We start from the raw sequence: 23,259 nt of genomic DNA on the forward strand, positions 1-23,259 counted from the left end.
ATGTGCTTACACATAAAACATGGGTCTGTCATGATCCTGCCTCAAGACAAGAAAGATCTAGGACACGAAGGCAGAATCATGACAATATATCTAAGTATCTATCTATGTATCTAGCTGTCTATATATATCTATGTAGGCTATCTATTAATGTGTCACTGACTATATGTATACTCTGTCTGTCTCTAGCCTATCTGTCAATGTGTTGTGTAAATTTAAATGTAAGCCTAAATAGCCTATAACTAATCAAATCGCACTATGTCACTATATCATCAAAAATCCGCTATCTCAAAATCAAACTCCTCTCACAAAAACCCACGAGGTCAATATGCGTTGATTTCACTATTATACAGATGTGCGATTGTGTGGTCTGTTCCCGACCGTGTCAATCAAACGCTAATTCGGCGGACCACACCTGATGAAACACTTGGTGAAACACTTCGAGGCTTCGTTTGGCCATAGTCACGTGACATGGGTGTTTTGAATCACGCTTCGGATCAGTGTTTCGAAACATCTGCGCTTCGGGATCTCGTAAAGCTTCGGAACGACTGTTTCGCGTCAGCCATCCCTAGTTATTCCATTCCAAACAGGAAATTAAAATGATCAAAAAGTACACGGACCACCCTAGAACTGCGGTCCTGAAAATGCAGCATCCAGGCTCATGGTGGCTACTATATATGCCCTGATCAACATAATTTTCAAGCGGGATCCAGGGGTGTGCTCCCCTAGGAGAACATTTTGATAAATAGTCCCTTAAAGGGATAGTTCACTTTGAAATTAAATTTTGGTATGTTTTAGCTTACCTGAAGGGCATCCAAGATGTAGGTGTCTTTTTTTCCGCAGTAGTTTCAATTTTGATATTTTTAGGTCAAACCGTTCTTGTCTGTTAGTCATTTCATGCAGGTATATGGATACTGACTCAAAGAGCTTGCACAAAGTCCAAAATAAAACAGTTCCCCATCGTCCAAATTAAACAATTCCCCATCGTAAGTACACATTGATGGCCTAAGACACGAAACGAGCGGTTTGTGTGAGAAAACGAACAGTATTTATATAGTTTTTAGCTCTTATAACACAGCCGCGTCCAAATGATCTGAGGGCTCGGCGGGTATAGATATATACACTAGATGTCGCCTTGGTTACTGCAGTTCATTGGAACGAAACCGTAGCCAAGCGACATCTAGTGTATATACCTATACCCGCCCTTGGGCAGGTATAGATATATACACTAGATGTCGCCTTCGCTACTGCAGTTCATTGGAACGGAACCGTAGCCAAGGCGACATCTAGTATATCTATACCCGCCGAGCCCTCAGATCATTTGGACGCGGCTGTGTTATAAGAGCTAAAAACTATATAAATACTGTTCGTTTTCTCACACAAACCGCTCGTTTCGTGTCTTAGGCCATCAATGTGTACTTACGATGGGGAATTGTTTAATTTGGACGATGGGGAACTGTTTTATTTTGGACTTTGTGCAAGCTCTTTGAGTCAGTATCCATATACCTGCATGAAATGACTAACAGACAAGAACGGTTTGACCTAAAAATATCAAAATTGAAACTACTGCGGAAAAAAGACACCTACATCTTGGATGCCCTTCAGGTAAGCTAAAACATACCAAAATTTAATTTCAAAGTGAACTATCCCTTTAAATGATAGATTCTGGTGACTTTTGTGGATATAAATGGACATCATTCAGACATGAGATGAAAAAACCCAATACAAGCTTATATTACACTTAGCAGGTTTCAGTAATTCAAATTTAAGACATTTTAAGACCATAAAGATTTAAATTTAAGATCTACCTATGTACGACGCATTGCCAAAAAAATATTCTGAACAGAATCCTGTTCAAAAAGTACTAATACTACACAATGAAATCAATTCACCAAGTTTTATGTCGAAAACCAGCAAATAACAAATAAAATAAGCATCAATATGCACTTTTTGTTTACATAAACATTAAAATAATACCATTAAAAAAGATAGCCAGATTTTAAAAGTGTCTTCCCAGGTGAAAAGGAAATATATTTAAATTGTGCTTATTTTGAGACATCTTAAAGTATACTAAATGTACTTTAATATGTATTTAAGTTCAATTTTAAGGTAATAGTAATATATTTTAATATAATTAATTGTGTTAAAATGGACCTATTTTAAGTACATTTAGTGTAATTTAATAGCACTTATTTAAATTCTATTTTTAATACACTTTAAATATGTTTTAGAACTACAGCTTAAGTATATTTTTAGCTTCACATTAATGTGTTCCCAGTATATTTTAAATATAATATCAGCTTATTAATAATGTATTAGAAGAACACTATAAGAGCCACTATTAGTATAATAAAAATACATTTTTATAAAACCATTCAGTATGAAAATAATATATTTTAATGTATTACAAATACAGTGAAAAATTATCATTCCGTAAAACACAGTAAAACATATTTTTATAAAACACACACACACACTTTGAAAGCTAGTAAACTTTAACGTACTACACCCAGTGTGTATATGTAAAACAGCATATGTAAACTGTAAAAAAAAAAAAAAAACATTAACATAAAATACAGTGATCTGCAGAGGTATTATAAACAACAAAAAAACTAACTTGAGTCAATAAATCTAACTACAGTCAATAAAGTGCAGTCATTAATAGCTGCAAACAGTTACAGTACTGTTACAACTTAAACCATCTTCATCCTTCAAGTGAATTGGAGTGACTGGTCTTTGAGTTTGCCTCGTTGCATTTCCTTCGAATCAGTGCTCGCACCTCAGACGTGTTGGAAATTGTTTGATCATTGTTTGATGTGTCTGTGAAAGGGGAAAAAGAGTAGTTTATTTTTATATTAAAGCAAAATTAACCTCTGTTAAAAAAGTAACTGTTCCCTTTCAAAAGGGAACTTGCACTGCTTCGATGATGCTATTGGGGAACGATGTTCTCTAGGCGCCTCTTTAATACTTCTGAGTCGCACTAGTAGTGTCACAGGCTGTCGGCAGGTAAATTCTATTGCCGTGATTGTACAGCTTTTCAAACACCGGTTCACATGGAGGGTGTTCCCCATAGCGTCATCGATGCAGTGTCTCATTCCTTGTTCTCAGGGAACAGAGGTCGTAACCTAGACGTTTTTTATTACAACACAGTATGATGTTTTGACATTTCCCCTTTGTTGTACATACAAGGTGAAAAAGACGTACTGTTAAATGTATTATATATGCATTAAAGTACATTTGTTTTGTACTAAAAACATACTTAAGTACATATTTAATACATTTAATTGTAAGTCTTTTTCGCCTGGTAAAAATGGAATTCTTTAACATGGCATGTAATGCTTAGTTCATATTTTAACAGTAGACATTCAATATAAAATGTTAATGTAATTCAGAAAAGGAGTTAATAAAATATCTCTTGAACAACTGTGAAGTCTACATATGTCACTGTATCACAGCAAAAAACAGGGTTCGTACACCTTTTCCAAGGTCAAATTCAAGTTTCACTTTTCAAGCACTTTCAAGGTCCATTTTAAAGCTTTTTCCAGCACCTTACACCATAATTACATACCAATACATAGTCAAAATTATTATTTAGCGTTTTTATCACATTAAAAGAGATAATGCTATAAACAGCCAAACTTGTGTTTCGTAATCAGATATTTAAGCAAATCACAAGATTATTTTTTTCAAAATGTATCTAAGTAGATACTGCATAATACTTTTAATTATATTAATGTCCAAATATTGCTTCTCAGATAATTTTCAGGTGGGGGAAAAAAAAATCGAAATTCTGTTCAGTATCGCGATATTTTGCGCACGCAATTATATCGATACAGTAGTGCAAAGTATTGCAATATTTAATTATAAAATTATCTGTTTTACTTTCGGGTTATAGGGCTGTGACGGTGGGAGGTTTTTTTGCCACTGTCGTGGTAATGGACCAACTACCAGCGGTGGTTGGGGGGTTTTGAAAAAAAAAAAAAAGTGTTTATTTGAACAAAAAGTGTTTATTTGAGCAATTCCATCAAAGAAACAACACACTAAAGCCTGTAAAGCATTGAAATAAATATTAGAGATGCACCGATTACAATTTTCTGGGCCGATTCCGATTTTTCATTAAGTTTGACCTGCCGATACCGATTTTAGCCGATTCCGATTTCATTTTTTCTAACCACTTTACAGCACACACAAATATTTATTTTATATCTTTTCTGTAATAGAACATTTAACAATTTGCATAGTTCACACACATCTAAAGTGCAGTGTTATGGAAGAACCATTTCCTTTTCACATTCAATATCCAATAATTTTTTTATATGTATTTAGCAAACTAAAAGTCTGTATGAAAACAGGGAATGACAATAAAATAATATATAAATAAAAAATAAAATAAATATAGCCTTGCTGTATAAAGATATTTCTCAAAGCACACACAGGCCTATTGCAATCACTTGTACAAACTGAATAATAAAACAAGTTTAAATGGGTAAGTACATTTTCTATAAATATTAGTCTTCGTTTTCTTTCCTGACATAGCCTACTCCAGTTCTTGTTAAAACACGCAAATTCTGTACATTTTGGGCACTTTTTTTTGTGAAACCCTATTTAGGCTATTTTGTCCATCAAAAGTGTGCTTTCCCTTTAATTGAGCGCGAGCAGTGCAGCAAATAGACTCGGCGCCGAAACACGCGCTTCACTGCTCGCGACGCTCCTGCTTGACGCTCACGCGCTGCTCCTGCTCCCGTTGTGAATGTACTCATTGATTAACATGCACGCCGAAAAAAAATACGCGCTTGCGGTCTGAACGGACGTAATTCACGAGGTTTTCTACATGTGTGTTCCGTGTGCACGTGTGATGCTGATGTTGGGCCATGTTAATCATGCGGCGCCCGAGTGCATTTGACCGGCATAAAATCGACATTTGTTAGGCTGACCGGCCGGTCGCCGGTCACGGCCGATCACGTGAAAATCGGCCAATTCCGGTCACCAGCCGATCAATCGGTGCATCTCTAATAAATATCAGTAAATATTGGCAAATTAAATAATATAATTTAAAAAAAAGATGCGTGATACAGCCTGAAATGGACGTTTTGCTAACATTTTCCTACCAAGACTGACCGAATAGCCTTTCAACAAGCCTGATTCAAAAATCTCTATAACAGAGGTGATATGAGATTAAACCATACTTACTACTCTACTCTTTGTTTGTCACTGCACTCAGATTTCAGTTTTTCTTCTATAGCAGCTGGTCTGAAAAACAACAAATATTAATATTTAAAAAAAGAGAGAGATTTACATACATATATACATATTTATATATCAGTCAGGCATGGCGCGTTTACATTTGTTCACATTAAGTAGCCTCTGTATCTGGATAACTGATCGGATTTCTGTTTCCTGCATAAATTTAAATTAGGTCTGAAGCAGGACACCAGATTAAGAGAAAAGATGATACAAATTAAACATCTTTAACTCTATTAATAATAGAGTATCATCTATCATCATTCTATCATTATAATAAATCTATCATCTTTAGCCTAATCTATAATAAGATTTTGTAAACAATCTTTTTTTCGAAAAGTTTGCAAAAAACTGACAAGCCAATTATGGAAGTGTGTACTGATTGGAAATTGATAGCAAATAAAGAAGCGCGTTTACACTTGCCTTTTAAATGTGTAAGTGGACAACTTCCGGATACAGGTCGCATGTTAATGTCAAAAAGTGTAAACGCAGCCATAGAAAGTTATCAAAAAGGCAATAAGGTTGTCAAGCTTGAACAAATATAAACACCAATCACACACTTCCATAATTGGCTGGTCAGTTTTTTTTTTTTTTGTTTTTTTTTTTTACTTTTCAAAGATCATTTACAAAATAACAATAAAGCCAACATTTTCAGGTAATCAGAAATAAATACACAGCTTCATTTAGCAAATACAAACAAAATTAATGTCATGTTGTACATGTTATAATAACTAATTCTGTTTTTTGCAGATGCATTGGACAATGTTTTATAGTTGTTTTAAGACAGAGACAAATCTCTCCACATAGATTTTAAACACATTTATCAAAGACTTTAGACTTTGACTATTATACCCAGTGCTGAAGTTGCTAGAAATCAGTATCAGCATCATGTTACAGCGGTTAACGTCAGTATTACACGTACACGTCATATTAGCAAATGCATGAGACATATCCAACTAAGAAAAAAAGAAAGAAAAAAAAAACAGTGAGCTATTTATTTATGTAAACAGCAACTAAAACTTACCAGTAACTTCTGATAGCAGTATTCATCTCTTCGAGTCTGATTCGACTTCGACTTGAAAAGCTTGGCTCTGATTGGTCAAATTGAATATAGCTGAACTGAAAAAGACGTGCTGTTACACTGAGTAAAAATACGACTGGCAAAGACAACGTAAATGTAATACAAACCTAGAATCACAACATAATGAGGTTCCAAATGTCACACGTCTTGCAAACTTGAAGGGGGGGGGGTGGGGGTGGGGGGGAAGGAATAAAAACAACACTAACAGTTACGTTTTCTATTAACGTTATATAAAAATATATATATAAATGCTGTCATGATCACTCAACCTTAAGCAGTTGTAAAACATTTAAGAAAGTTAATCGCAAAAAAAACATCACCTAATCCATATGAATCGCGTGGTTTCCTCCAAGTCCTCTAAAGAAACACGATCGCTCCAGTTTAAATTTAGACTTCTCTAATCACATTCAAGGAACATACGCACAGCAAGAACCAATCACAGCCGTTCAACGGCTCTGGAACCAATCAGGATTAGTCACGTGTGTTATTCGTATTTTTCAAATTTAAACAAGTAGCCTGCCCTACAACATATTTTTGGACAACATTTAAACATCTTTGGAAAATGTATCTCTATATGCAATTAAAATAATATGATGTTGATATCCTTGTGAGAATTTCAGTAGTAAAAACATATCATGTAATGGACAACAGCCTAGCCCTTTACAAGTAAAAGTGAACAACATCAATTTTTAGTGCTTATATTGCAATGCTTAATAAACTTGACAAATGTTTATAATACATTAGAAGTTGGTACTTTATACAAAAAACAAAACAAAAAAAAAAAAAAAAAAAAAAAAAAAAATATATATATATATATATATATATATATATATATATAAAATATTCAAATGATAAATACATAAATATTACAAATATATTGCACTAGGCCTAAGTGTTTAAAGTACTTTAAAACACACTAAAAGCTTAATCATTTTGCTATGTTCTTACACAAGTTACACATAAAATGTACTTTAAGTGCAACATAAGTATGTTTTCTTTAAATACACTAAAACTTCACACAAATATTGTGTTTAGCATATTTCTTAAAAGTATAATTAAGCATATATTTATTACCAATGTACTTCTAGTGCATTTGTTAGAAATATATTAAAAGTATGCTTGTGTTTAGCATATTTTGTAAAAGTATAATTAAGCATACATTTATTACCAATGTACTTATTGTGCACTTTTTAGAAATATATTAAAAGTATGCTTGTGTTTAGCATATTTCTTAAAAGTATAATTAAGCATATATTTATTACCAATGTACTTCTAGTGCATTTGTTAGAAATATATTAAAAGTATGCTTGTGTTTATCATATTTCTTAAAAGTATAATTAAGCATATATTTATTACCAATGTACTTCTAGTGCATTTGTTAGAAATATATTAAAAGTATGCTTGTGTTTATCATATTTCTTAAAAGTATAATTAAGCATATATTTATTACCAATGTACTTCTAGTGCATTTATTAAAAATATATTAAAATTATGCTGGTATTTAGCATATTTCTTAAAAGTATTATTAAGCATATATTTATTACCAATATACTTCAAGTATACTTTTTAGAAATATATTAAAATGCAATTCAATATATTTTTAATGCACTTCAAATAAGCATGTTGGTAATACAAATGTATTATAAACATACTATTTGTATTTCAAGTATATTTTTAATACATTTAATACTACGTCTTTTTCACCTGGGTTGCAACATGGTATCTACACTTAAGTAAAGTTGGTTTTATATTCGCACATTCACACTTTTTTGCTTAAAAACTGTCTCAATAACAAGCGCAATGAAGCACATTTTTGCAAAATAAAAGCAGCTACATGATCTTTAGGACAAAGATGGTGAACTACAACACTCTCCACAATCGATCAAAATGGGCAAATATTGTTTTAATGGCATACATGTTCACTGAACATTCAATGTGTGTGGTAAAGAAGATTAGGGACCGTCTAAAAAGTTATATATTTTTTCCATTGTGTGCAAACAGACAACTACATTTTTGCAAAGTACAGATGTACCAGCAAATATCTCTCACATTATGTGTTCTAATGCTATTGATTGTACTTTAGCAACAATAAAAAGTGCATTATAATGATTGTATTTAGGAAACCTGCCTCACTGTACATAATGTACATAAATATTTTTAGAATAAAATTACATTAATTCACCAAAGGGATTTTTTACTATCTGAAGGTTGTAGCATGTTCCTAGTGACCACGCTGACTTACTACAGGTGAAATTTTGACAAAAACTCCCTTACTGTACGTACAGTTGACATATGTTTTTATTTAAATTACTATAATTCACCCTAGGTATTTTTTCGTGTTCCAAAGGGTGTAGTGCTATCCTACGGACCAGACTGACTTACTACAGGTGAAATTTTGACAAAAAGTCCCTTACTGTACCTACAGTTAACAAATATGTTTTTAAAAAAATTACTGTAATTCACCCTAAGTATTTTTTCGTGTTCCAAAGGGTGTAGTGCTATCCTCCGGACCAGACTGACTTACTACAGGTGAAATTTTGACAAAAAGTCCCTTACTGTACCTACAGTTGACAAATATGGTTCTTCTGCCCTCGGTTGAGTGTGTGTCTACTCAGCCTATGCAGCGAGCTAAACATGCAGTAAAGAAGGTGGTTCCAGGAACGACAAGACAGTTTTCCTCTTAAGTGTCTTTACTGATGACCTCTCTCTTTTCTGACTTTTTTGTAAAACTGTGAACATACAAACAAATTGTATTTAAAATACATTATTTAACAAACAAAATGCATAGATGCAAATTTTAATACTGCAAGTGACGAGAATTCAAAATAAGAATCACAAAATTACAGTTTACAAATAATTCAGGTTGTATCGTATGCCACCATGTGGTAGCAGAATATACTGCAGCTAATTACAGTTTCAGAGCACACGTTTATAGGCAATGCAAAACTGTTCAACATATCTGTGATCCCAACATTTTTTACTGATAACTGTAGAATAAAGCTGTAGATTTATTTATCTTCTCACTATTCTGTAAAAGTATAACAGCTCTTACTCTTTAATTAACAAACTCAACAAGCCTTGGTTCAAAGCTACACTGAAACCCAAAACCTCTGATTTTACATTTATAACCTGTATGTACAACCTGACGATCTGAATAGTGAGAAAAAAGTGCTAACATAGGCTTATATATGATATTGTGCATCCACATACACCCACATGGAAGCTAGCAACATTAATTAGACTTAGATCACAAACAACTTTTGTTAGTAAGAATTAAAATAACCTCTTAAAGAATGAGAACAATATCGACAACTAATTACTTACAGATTATGGCATATCAACACCTCTGGACATTCTCACCGCGTGTGACAAACTTTTTTTGCCTGCTCCCTCAACACTGAGCGCCGTCTCGTGCACGCAGTGTAAAACAGAAGAAGAACCCCAAAACTCTAAAAGAGATACTGACCCCTAGTGGGAAAATAAAGAGATGCACTAGATAATTAATGCAATACTATTGAAACATAGAGGGACAGAACACTCCCCGCCTGACATCTGTAGAATGTCATCCATAACTAGCATAGCAAAGTACCCGATTCTAAGCACTGTCCTTAGACACCAATAACACAACCTCACTTATAGGTCTTACGTAGCATCGGAGTTCACCCTTGCAGAAAATCTTAACCTCTATTTTCCTGACAAGTCCATCCTCGCTTGGGAAGATTTTGGTTATGAGTCCAAGTGGCCAGTTGTTCCTATGTTCAAGTGTCTCCTTTAGCAGAACAACATCTCCTGTTTGTAGATTTGGTTTTACAGTTTTCCATTTTCGGCGGTTCTGAAGTCCTGAGATATATTCCCTTCGCCATCGGCTCCAGAAAACATCGGCAAGGTATTGTACGCGTCTCCATTGTGCTTTGAAAAGATCCCTGCTTTCAAACTGACCTGGAGGGACTGGTGGGGTTGCCACCTTTTGTGTAAGTAGCATGGCAGGGGTAAGAATGGCTGGGTTTTCTGGATCTGTGGAAACTGCTGTGAGCGGACGTGCATTCACTATAGCAGTGACTTCAGCCATTAATGTCACTAAAATCTCATGAGTAAGTTTTGCATTTTTATGTTCCAGGAGCATTGCATCGAGGATTTTGCGTGTGACCCCAATCATGCGCTCCCAGGAGCCACCCATATGCGATGCATGTGGGGGGTTAAAATGCCATTTGCAGCCTGAGTCTTTGAGAAAGCTGTGAAGTTTGTCATTGTGACAGCCCTGTTTGTCTATTTGGAGTTCTTTGCAGGCACTCACAAAATTCGTCCCACAATCGGATCTAAGAAGCTTGACTGCACCCCTGATGGCGAAGAAACGACGCAGGGCATTGATGAATGATGACGTGTCCATTGATTCTATTGTTTCAATATGAATGGCGCGTGTGCTCATACAGGTAAATATGACTGCCCATCGCTTAGCATCCGACTGCCCCCCACGTGTTTTTCTGACCATGACAGGCCAGGGGCCAAACACATCGAGGCCTACATGTGTGAACGGAGGGTCCGTGGACAACCTGTCCTCTGGTAGCTCAGCCATGATCTGTTCCTGTTGTCTACCCCTTAGTTTACGGCATGTGACGCAGTTGAATATCACTCTGCTTATAGCTCTTTTGCCTCCCACAATCCAAAAACCTGCAGACCTGACTGCTCCTTCAGTAAAATGTCTACCCTGATGACATACTTTCTCGTGGAAGTGTTTTATAATGAGCTGGGCAAGGTGGTGCTTTCCAGGGATGATTATGGGATTTGTTTCGTCCGATGTTAACTGTGCACGTTTTAGTCTCCCACCCACTCTGAGGATCCCATTATCGTCGACCATAGGGCTTAGCTTGCTAAGTGGGCTTGAGTTTTTTAGAGGGAGACCTTTTTCAAGTTGTCTTATGTCCTCTGCATAAACTTCTCTTTGAACAGTGTGAATGATAGTGCTCTTTGCTAGGTCGAGCTGTTTTTCAGCTAAATGTTCATTACAGCTGTGCCAGCCATGACAGGAGCTCTCTATGTTCGGCTTGAATGACTGGGCAATGTGTTGGAGTTTGGATATAGCTTTAAGTAGTACATTCCAATTTGAAAACCTTTCAAATCTGACACTACTAAGTCTATCCTCTGAGAGAGTGGTGGCACAAGTAGTGACCTCAGGTCGCAGTTCCTTGTCAGTCTCTGGGTCTACAAGATCAAACAACTCTGCCTGTGCTTGACTTTCTCCTGAACTGGAAAGGAAAGCGGGTCCACTGATCCATGTGGAGTTAGAGAGCTGCTCAGCGGGTAGTGCTCGTGTGGCATGATCAGCAGGATTTAAATGAGTGGGCACGTAATGCCATTGGTGAGCTTGTGTGAAGCGCCTGATACGTTCCACTCGGTTATGCACATAAACATGAAAGCGTCTCTTTTTGTTAAAGATGTAACCGAGCACTACCTTGGAGTCTGTGTAGAAGTTCACCTGTTCGACAGCGATGTCTAGCTCCTCCAGGACTAACTCGGCCACCTCCACAGCCAGGACTGCTGCGCACAGTTCAAGCCTAGGTATGGTGATGTCTGGTTTCGGGGAAAGCCGAGCTTTGCCGAGAAGGAAACCCACTTCACTGTGACCATCTCTATCTGTGAGTTTGAGGTAAGCAACAGCGCCCACTGCCTTAGTGGAGGCATCACAAAAAACATGGATCTCCTTAGTTAGAGCTGCAGATAGTGGTATTGAGGTGTACATTCTGGGGATTTCAAGTTGTTGAAGATATTTGAGGGAGTCTTTCCATTGTCGCCACTGTTCTAATTTGTCTTTAGGCAGTTCGGTGTCCCATTCGCAAATGTCAGTGGAAATGTCTCTCAGTATGGTTCTGCCTTCTACAATGACTGGGACAGCAAAGCCAAGCGGGTCGTACACACTATTAATGACTGACAGCACTCCCCGTTTAGTGAAGGGCTTTTCATTGACTGTTACCTGAAATTTGAACAGGTCTGTGGACAGATCCCAGCCCAAGCCTAAGCTGCGCTGCATGGGTGGGTTAGTCTGCCCGAGGTCAAGGCCCTGCATGTCCGTTGCAAGGTCCTCACTTGGAAAGGCACTTGTGATGATAGGACAGTTGGACGAGATTTTGTGCAGGCGTATATTACACTGAGCCAGCATCTTCTGAGCTCTACAGAGAATGTCAATGGCCTCATCGGCGGAAGAGAATGATTTCAGTCCATCATCTACATAGAAGTGACGCTCAATGAACTCTCTCGCATCACTGCCGTATTCCCTTTCTCCCTCCATCGCTGACCGTTTCAGTCCATAGATAGCCACTGAAGGGGAGGGGCAGTTCCCAAATACATGTACCCTCATCCTGAATTCCTGCACTTGTCCATCCAAATCATGGTTTTTGAACCACAAGAAGCGAAGGTAGTTGCGGTGGTCTTCTCTGACTAGAAAGTTGTGGAACATTTGTTCCACGTCTGCCATGACTGCGTATGGGTCAGACCTGAAACGCATCAAAACTCCCACAAGAGTGTTATTGAGATCTGGCCCTTTTAGTAGCACGTCATTGAGAGAAACATTACTGCATTGAGCACTCGAATCGAAGACCACCCTAATTTTCCCTGGCTTTTGATGGTGGTAAACTCCAAAGCTAGGGAGATACCAGCATTCTTGGTCTGGAGTAAGATCCGGAGCTGGTTCGGCGTGGCCCTTACTGAAGATTTTATCCAAAAATTCAACATAATGCTCCCTCATTTCAGGTTTCCTTTTCAACGTTTTGCGGAGCGACATTAAACGACTGAGGGCCTGGTCCCTGTTGTTGGGCAAACGCTGCCTGGGGGTGCGGAATGGGAGAGGAGCTACCCAATTATTCGCATCATCTTTTGCAAAGTCTTTGTGCATAATGTCCAAGAATAAAGCATCTTCTGCTGAAAGTGCCACTTTGTCATCATCTGCTGTTTGATGGAAAATGTGTCTGCCCAATTCCACTTGTGTCTTAAGTGTATGACAGCTTTCTGTGTATTTGTCTTTGATATATATTTTGTTTTCACAGGGGCTGAGGAAAGTAGGGCGGCCGTTGCTAAGAATGTTTGTCTTACAAGCGTTCACTGTGGGTTTGTGGGCACCTGAGAGGCAGACCTCACCTATAACTACCCATCCCAAATCAAGGCGTTGAGCATAAGGCGCACTGTTTGGACCATTCACCTGAGTGCGGACCTTGTGAGCTTGAATGATGTCCCTGCCCAAGAGGAGAAGAATTTCTGCTGATGGGTCCAGAGGAGGAATCTGCGAAGCAATTGCCTGTAGATGAGGGTGAGCCGACGCCGCCTCAGAGGTGGGAATCTCGTCCCTGTTATCTGGAATCTGATCACATTCTGTTAATATGGGCAGCAGCATGGACACTTTTCCATTTATATCCTCAATCACAAAGTCACTCGCTCTGCGACCACCAGTCTCTGATAAACCAGCACATGTTTTCATGGTGTATGGAAGTATGGTACCTTTTACATTGAACATGTCAAAGAAGGCAGACCTGGCTAAGGATGAATTGCTTTGATCATCTAACATGGCGTACATCCTCCTTTTCTCTTCAGGGGATGTGCGGGGGTAAACGTTGACTAAGCAAATCTTAGCGCAGGATTTACCTTTGAGGCCTTGGCCACACACTTCTGTACAACTGGTTGTAGTTACAGAGCTTGGGGAAACGGACTCCCCGCCGTGGCTCTGAGGCAGATGGATAGAGTCTTTAGGTGTCCACGGAGGTGGACCAGCATGCATGGCGGACACGTGCACATCACTATTACATTCTGAGCATTGGATAATGGCTCTACAGTCCTTAGCTCTGTGACTTGTGGAGGAACAACATTTATAACAAATAGAGTGTTCTTTGAGAATACCTTTTCTTTCATCCAGTGTTTTTGACCTGAATCCCCTGTACTTTGCAAGTGAATGGGGCTTGTGGTGAATAGGACATTGCTTGTCTGGATTGACAACGGATGTTTGAGCTGTGCTGTTTGTTTGACTGATATCTGTTTTATTCACTGCAACAGGAACTCTGTATCTGGCTGGTTTTACCACTGTCTTGTCAACTCTTGGAGCTACTATGTTTGAACTTTGTAACATAAAGCTAGGGTCTGTTTTCATTTCAGCATAGTCATTTACAAACTGAACAAAATATGAAAAAGGTGGGTAAACTGAACCATTTTCCCTTTTGTATTTTGTCCCTTGTTTCACCCATGACTCCTGGAGTCCGAAAGGGAGCTTTTCCACTATCGGGTTTATCCCCCTTGGGGTGTCAAGAAAGCTAAGGCCTGGTAGATAACCTTCACTTTGTGCATACTCTAACTCTAACAGAAGATCTGCAAGCTCTTGCAGCAGTTGAGTGTCTTTATTGGATACCTTTGGAAAAGTCTGTAAGCGTTGGAAGAGTGATGCTTCGACAACCTCGGGAGAGCCATAACTCTTATCTAGGCGTTGCCACAAGCGTTGGAGGCCTGCTTGTGGGTTGTTGACATGGACCGCCCTGATCCTCAGAGCGTGTTGAAGTGACTCCCCGCTGAGCCACTTGGTAAGAAGGTCAAGCTCTTCGCTAGGCTTGAGGTTGAGGCCTCCTATGGCGTTGAAGAAGATGGACTTCCAGGACAGGTAGGACTCAGGACGGTTATCGAAAACCTTGAATCCCGCTGTCAGCATATCACGGCGTGCTAGATAGGCTGATAGATCCGACAGTTCAGTCCGTGGAGTCGCTGAGGGTCTATGCCGGGGTGAAAAGTCAATTTTTATGTGTGTAGGAGGGGACGTCAGCCGTTCCCTGTCTACAAAATCAGTGAGATGTTCACCTGGAGAGGAAGCGACTGGTGTTTGGCTCGGTTGTAGATGGCAAGAGCCGTTGTGACTGACCAGTTGTCCTGTGTCAGGCTTCTCTTCTTTCACTTGCAAACTGGAGTTGGCAAAGTGAGCATTTACATAATCTTGAGCACGTCTGATGGAAGGAGGCGTCTTTGGGGAGATGCCTTGCTCAATGAGGTCGATGGGGTGGTGCTCCTCGTCAGCTGCCGCTTCCAGGACATGAGCTGCAGCAAGCGCTGCTTCAGCCTCACCCTCCTTCTTCAGAGCGTTAAGCGTTGCCTCAATGCGAGCCTTCTCAACCTCCATGTCGATCTGGCGTTTGGCGTACTGTGCTCTGGTGCGGGCGGCTTCTGCTTCTGCTCGGGCTTGTGCTGCAGCTTGGCTGGTGGACGAACGGCGTGAAGAACGCGAGTAGCACTCCGACCGGGCCACCATCTGTGATAAAGGCGGTGTAGCTTCAGGCTGAGACATCTTGGGTGCTTGATAGGTAGACAATCTTTTTACTCTTCTGCCCTCGGTTGAGTGTGTGTCTACTCAGCCTATGCAGCGAGCTAAACATGCAGTAAAGAAGGTGGTTCCAGGAACGACAAGACACAGTTTTCCTCTTAAGTGTCTTTACTGATGACCTCTCTCTTTTCTGACTTTTTTGTAAAACTGTGAACATACAAACAAATTGTATTTAAAATACATTATTTAACAAACAAAATGCATAGATGCAAATTTTAATACTGCAAGTGACGAGAATTCAAAATAAGAATCACAAAATTACAGTTTACAAATAATTCAGGTTGTATCGTATGCCACCATGTGGTAGCAGAATATACTGCAGCTAATTACAGTTTCAGAGCACACGTTTATAGGCAATGCAAAACTGTTCAACATATCTGTGATCCCAACATTTTTTACTGATAACTGTAGAATAAAGCTGTAGATTTATTTATCTTCTCACTATTCTGTAAAAGTATAACAGCTCTTACTCTTTAATTAACAAACTCAACAAGCCTTGGTTCAAAGCTACACTGAAACCCAAAACCTCTGATTTTACATTTATAACCTGTATGTACAACCTGACGATCTGAATAGTGAGAAAAAAGTGCTAACATAGGCTTATGTATGATATTGTGCATCCACATACACCCACATGGAAGCTAGCAACATTAATTAGACTTAGATCACAAACAACTTTTGTTAGTAAGAATTAAAATAACCTCTTAAAGAATGAGAACAATATCGACAACTAATTACTTACAGATTATGGCATATCAACACCTCTGGACATTCTCACCGCGTGTGACAAACTTTTTTTGCCTGCTCCCTCAACACTGAGCGCCGTCTCGTGCACGCAATGTAAAACAGAAGAAGAACCCCAAAACTCTAAAAGAGATACTGACCCCTAGTGGGAAAATAAAGAAATGCACTAGATAATTAATGCAATACTATTGAAACATAGAGGGACAGAACAATGGTTTTAAAAAAAATTATTGTAATTCACCCTAAGTATTTTTTCGTGTTCCAAATGGTGTAGTGCTATCCTACGGACCAGACTGACTTACTACAGGTGAAATTTTGACAAAAAGTCCCTTACTGTACCTACAATTGACAAATATGTTTTTAAAAAAAATTATTGTAATTCACCCTAAGTATTTTTTCGTGTTCCAAATGGTGTAGTGCTATCCTACGGACCAGACTGACTTACTACAGGTGAAATTTTGACAAAAAGTCCCTTACTGTACCTACAGTTGACAAATATGTTTTTAAAAAAATGACTGTAATTCACCCTAAGTATTTTTTCGTGTTCCAAAGAGTGTAGTGCTTTCCTAGTGACCAGACTGACTTACTACAGGTGACATTTTGACAAAAAGTCCCTTACTGTACCTACAGTTGACAAATATGTTTTTTTAAAAAATTACTGTAATTCACCCCAAGTATTTTTTCGTGTTCCAAAGGGTGTAGTGCTATCCTACAGACCAGACTGACTTACTACAGGTGAAATTTTGACAAAAAGTCCCTTACTGTACCTACAGTTGACAAATATGTTTTTTTTTTTAAATTACTGTAATTCACCCTAAGTATTTTTTCGTGTTCCAAAGGGTGTAGTGCTATCCTACGGACCAGACTGACTTACTACAGGTGAAATTTTGACAAAAAGTCCCTTACTGTACCTACAGTTGACAAATATGTTTTTTAAAAAATTACTGTAATTCTCCCTAAGTATTTTTTCGTGTTCCAAAGGGTGTAGTGCTATCCTACGGACCAGGCTGACTTACTACAGGTGAAATTTTGACAAAAAGTCCCTTACTGTACCTACAGTTGACAAATATGTTTTTTTTTTTAATTACTGTAATTCACCCTAAGTATTTTTTCGTGTTCCAAAGGGTGTAGTGCTATCCTACGGACCAAACTGACTTACTACAGGTGAAATTTTGACAAAAAGTCCCTTACTGTACCTACAGTTAACAAATATGTTTTTTTTTTTAAATTACTGTAATTCACCCTAAGTATTTTTTCGTGATCCAAAGGGTGTAGTGCTATACTACGGACCAGACTGACTTACTACAGGTGAAATTTTGACAAAAAGTCCCTTACTGTACCTACAGTTGACGAATATGTTTTTAAAAAAATACTGTAATTCACCCTAAATATTTTTTCATGTTCCAAAGGGTGTAGTGCTTTCCTAGTGACCAGACTGACTTACTACAGGTGCAATTTTGACAATACCTCCCTTACTGTACAATTATCAAACATGTTTATGTACTGAGCATATTATTACATATGTTTATTACATATGTTTATGAAATAAACTGTAAATCACCTATAGTGTTTTTTTTATATATCCCAAAGGCTGTAGTGCTTTCCTAGTGACCAAACTGACTTACTACAGGTGAAATTTTGACAATACCTAATAATACTGTTTTACCTAATAATACTGTTTTACATAATAATATAATACTTTAATTTTTTGTTTGTTTGTTTAAGGTTGTAGTACATTAATAGGGGCTACATTATTATTAACAGTAGTGACTGAACCTGTACGCATTGGTGCAGCAAATCTGACAGATAATGAACAGCAAGATCATGGAGGCATTCAAGATAATGTACAGTGCACTGTTTTATTTCTATTATCTTTATAATTGTTCATGGAATACCACTGGGATTACACACAAAAGTTGTAATTAATTCCTCGTGGTTAGAGTAATATTTCAATTTCACCTCTTCAAAATTTTGCTGTTGTTGATCCTCTCTTGGTTTAAGTTGTTCTTATATTATCATAAACCCTTTAACTGATTGTTTTGTCAAGTACTTTTTACTTTACTATATTTTCGTTTAGTGAAGTGACGTAAAAGTTTAAGTAAAACAAATGTGTGTGTTTGAATACAATTTTTTCAAATGTTTTCAGTCAGGACTACTTTGGGTAAACAAAAATATTTAAGCAATTGAACATGTTATTTAATATTTATTCATTGCATTATGTAATTGGTTAACACACATAACTATAACTGTTAGTGGTTTGTTACATAATTAATCCTTGTCATGTTTACCAATGTGAACAGTGCCAAAGATGGTACCCAATGTATGCTGCATTGGACTATCACCAGACAAGCTACCTGGAAAAGATGCCCAATGGTTGTGCTCACTGTGTACCTTAAACAGTGGAACATCATTAAAGAATATCTGCTGAAACTTCTGCTTTATTGTCCTTGTTTCAATATGGATTACCACTGTATATCTGTATTTTGGGACTTACAGTTAAAGACCCAAGGACCAGATAGGATTTATTAAGACCAGGCGTTAGAAGTGCAGTCAATTTAAGACAAGAGTCAGAATTATAATAAATTAAAGGAAATTTTACTGAAGATAGTTTGCAGTTTCATCAGGCAGAAGTCAGCTTCAAGAATCACAAGGAGTGATTACTCCAGTGATCAAAAGTAGGCTGCTTCCCCTTACATTTACAAAAATCACAGCAATTATACCCCTCAAGGTCTAAGCTTTGTCATTGCTTCAGGTTGAATGATTCTGATTGTCTAATAAATAATCACACTTTTTCTACACATAGATAGACTGAAGCATACAGTGGTGGTCAAAATTGATGGCACCCCTGATAAATATGATAAAAAATGGCTGTAAAAAATAAATCTGCATTGTTTATCCTTTTGATCTTTCATTAAAAAAAATTCACAAAAATCTAACCTTTCATTTAAGTAAAAGAATTGAAATTGGGGGGTAAATCACATTATGAAATAAATGTTTTTCTCCAAAACACGCTGGCCATAATCGTAGGCACCCCTAGAATTTTTTTATGAGAAAAATATCTCTGAAGTATATTCCCATTAATATTTACATTTTTAAGCACACCAGGGTGACTAGGAATATGAAATTGTCCAGCTATGGCTTGTTTCACAGGAGTTTAAATATGAGGAAACACAAAGGCCAAATTCCCTTAATCATCCATCACAATGAGTAAAACCAAAGAATATAGTTCTGATGTGCAGCAAAAGATTGTTGAGTGTCACAAAATAGAAAGTGGCTGTAAGAAAATATCTAAAGAAATGAAAATCCCCATTTTGACCATCAGGGCAATAATTAAAGGTCCCGTTCTTCGTGATCCCATGTTTCAAACTTTAGTTAGTGTGTAATGTTGTTGTTAGAGTATAAATAATATCTGTAAAATTATAAAGCTCAAAGTTCAATGCCAAGCGAGATATTTTATTTAACAGAAGTTGACTACAAAAAACGGCTTGATTGGACTACACCCCTCTACTTCCTTCTTTAATGATGTCACTAGAACCGTAACCTCCGCCCACAGGAACACAGGCGTATTGATGGCGAAATGTCAACAGACGTGGTTGATGTTTATCTATAATATATCGGATACCGCAAAAGTTTAATTCGAAGTTGTTAGTTTGCTCTGTCCATTTCACCACGGACTGTTTTTCTAACCTGGGATAATATCAAGCAGGCTTCTCTCAGCGTTTCATACTGACGAAGGGGGCAATTTCAACTATATTCCAGCAAGCGGTAAGTAGTGATTTAATATGGAAGTAGCGATCAACTTCACATCGTTTCTCTTAGTAGGATGAAAATAATCTTACTTAAACTGTGATTAATATACAGAAAGCGATCAAAGAACAATCCCTTTCCAGTCGCCCAAGCTATCAATCACACAGCGCGAGTTTATCTGGACACTTGCCAAAACTCGTTATGAAATCAATGACGCTGTTACACTGCACAACGAAGCTCTTACTGTATACCTCATGTTTGCATTGGTGAAATCATTAGTGAGAGTGCAGAAACTGCGTTGCAATGATAAGATCTTTCACGCGATCAACAGACTGTTATCTGCTCAGTGCTCATCATCACTGCAACCTTTTATGTGATGGTAATAGATCTAAATACTTAAAAAACTTCTCACGATTCGTTAATCCAGATAGCTGTAATAGTAAAAACGTATAATAGCTATAATAGTAAAAGTTTTCCAGATAGTTCCACATGTAATGCCAGATATTTCATATGCAAGCATGTCAGCCAATCACAGCAGAGGGCGTTTACACTGAAGTCTCACAGCAGACACGCCCCTTCAAACAGAGTGTTCAAACCAGGGAATGAAATCAGGCTAGGAAATATGCCTTTTATTTCTAAATAATACAAATTTTTGATCTAAAAAACATACTAGCATTATAAGGGCACCCCTGGAAACATTATAAAATAATAAAAATAATCCATGGAATGGGACCTTTAAGAAGTTATAATCAACTGAAGATGTTACGAATCTGCCAGGATGAGGACGTGTGTCTATATTGTCTTAATGGATGGTGAGGAGGATGGTTTGAGTGGCCAAAGACTCTCCAAGGATCACAGATGGAGAATTGCAGAGATTAGTTGAGTCTTGGGGGTCAGAAAGCTTAAATAATAATAATAAAAAAAAAATTCAAACAACCCCTACATCCCCACATGTTGTTTGGGAGGGTTTCAAGAAAAATCCTCCTCGCTCCTCCAAAAATAAACTCCAGCATATTCAGTTGTCAGACACGACTGGAACTTCAAAAGGGACCGGATTCTATTGTCAGATAAAATGAAAAAAAATGGCTTTTTGGCAGCAAACCCAGCAGATGTGTTTGGTGCAAACAGGGATGAAGAGTACCCCATGCCTACGGTTAAATATACTGCTGGATCTTATATGTTGTGGGCCTATTTATTTGCTGGAGGTCCTGGACATCTTGTTCAGATACATGGTATTATGGATTCTAGCAAATACAAACAGATAAAAAAAATCAAAACCTGACGCCTCTGCTAGAAATCTTATAATGGGCCGTGGTTGGATCTTCCATCCGGACAACGGTCCAAAACAAACATCAAAATCAACACAAAAATGTGTTAGGGAGCACAAAATGAAGCTTCTGCCATGAGCGTCCCAGTTCCCTGACCTGATGAGTGGAGTGAACTGAAGAGAAGCAGCACCAACATGGATCTGGGAATCTGAAGGATCTAGAGAGATTCTGTATGGAGGAATGGTCTCTGATCTCTTGTCAGGTGTTCTCCAAACTCATCAGGCATTATAGAATAAAACTCAGATCTGTTATCTTGGCAAAAGGAGGTTGCAAAAAGTATTTAATAATAGGGTGCCAACAATTATGGCCAGCGTGTTTTGGAGAAAAACATTTTTTTTATAATGTGATTTACCCCCCACTTTCAATTCTTTAACTTCAATGAAAGGTTAGATTTTTGTGAATTTTTTTAATGAAAGATCAAAAGGATAAACAATGCAGATTTATTTTTTACAGCCATTTTTTAGCATATTTATCAGGGGTGCCATCAATTTTGACCACCACTGTATCTCCATCAATTATGCGGCTGACATTCGGACCCTGAATTTAGGCACGTCGTGACCTTCCACACTTGTAGTAATTGTAATGATTAGTTATTGGACCAATTTTTGAGTCTGTAGGACCAACTCTATAGCGCCACCACCAGTTCAAAAATTCCACATTAAAAGGGTTATAGCTTTTGAACCCTTTGATGTAGATGTGAATGTAAATAGATGTAAAATGAAACTCAGTACACCTGATTCCACTCATTATGGTAATCACAATCAATATCTTACAATAAGACTCTGCCCATTACATTAGTGGCCATTTTGAAAAGTACAGTATTACATTTTTTGTGCTACTCCTCCTTCAAATTTTGTTCAATTTTTACGAAAATTGGCTCAGATGATTTTTGGACTGAGCCACACAGAAGTGACTGAACAGATTTTAGATTTTTGCTACCGTTCCCGATATATTTTTCTCCAAATTTGACCTGTATTTGTTGCCTTATGGTAGTTAGCTTAGCATGCTAATTGGTTAGCATGAACCATGAACCATTCCGGTTGTGGGTTTGAATGCTGTGTGGCACATTCCCAGATCGCAAGAGGTATTGTGGCCTTAAGTGGTGGAAAAGTTGCTTCTGTTCCAGACATGGTGCCTATATGTGAACGAAGTCGATAAATACAACATGCAGCAAATTTATACAAAAATTATTCATTTTGAATTGCTTCTCACTTGAACTATTGGACCTTCTTCATCTTGCCAAAAACACAACTTCCCAGTGGCACAATGATATGAGTGACAGGTATCTGACCCAGAGATAATGGGTTTGAGCCCCACATGGCATGATTTTAAAAAATTGTGTGTAATGTTGTGTCATGTCGATTCCTTTATTATTCAACGTTGTACTAATCTTTCTTCCTCTTGGATTAATGTATGTCTTGTTCATTCTATGTTCATTCTCATCTGAACTTCTGTTCATTTTGAGTTCATTTTCACATATACTTCTAAACCAGCTCTTTTTTTTCTTCAATTTCGGCTGTTTTTACTCTTCCTGCTCTTGCTGCTGCTTCAGGGGCTTGGCCCCGTATCGCTGCTTGCAGCTATATTTCCACTTGTTCCTTAACCTGTAACCAAGAATACTAACACACACAGACACAGTTTCTTCAAGATTGGATTTGGTGAGGAGGAGAGTCTTCTCAAAACATTAAGATAACATGTTCTTTCTCTCAAGGAGAGGATACTTTAAATCTAACTGTAAAGTAAAGACTTTAACTAAGAAATGGTCTCTCAACTATAGGTTT

The 23,259-nt window shown here is 37.6% G+C and overlaps 1 protein-coding gene and 1 long non-coding RNA gene across 2 annotated transcripts in view; one reads left to right on the plus strand and one right to left on the minus strand.

Moving 5' to 3' along the window:
* Window positions 1-491: 491 nt before the first annotated feature.
* Window positions 492-23,259, plus strand: part of med1 (mediator complex subunit 1) — a 272,844-nt gene continuing 250,076 nt past the window's right edge. The window contains exon 1 of the mRNA XM_079852042.1: window positions 492-661. The gene's annotated coding sequence lies outside the window, so the exon portion shown is untranslated. The remainder of the gene's footprint in view (window positions 662-23,259) is intronic.
* On the minus strand, window positions 5,117-6,764 carry LOC307147242. Its single transcript, XR_013819247.1, has 3 exons — window positions 6,640-6,764; window positions 6,263-6,473; window positions 5,117-5,247 (listed from the first exon to the last, which is right to left on the minus strand). It is a non-coding gene; the product is annotated as an uncharacterized lncRNA (long non-coding RNA).

Source organism: Squalius cephalus, assembly GCF_949319135.1.
Source record: "Squalius cephalus genome assembly, chromosome: 19".
Taxonomy (NCBI): Eukaryota; Metazoa; Chordata; class Actinopteri; order Cypriniformes; family Leuciscidae; genus Squalius; species Squalius cephalus.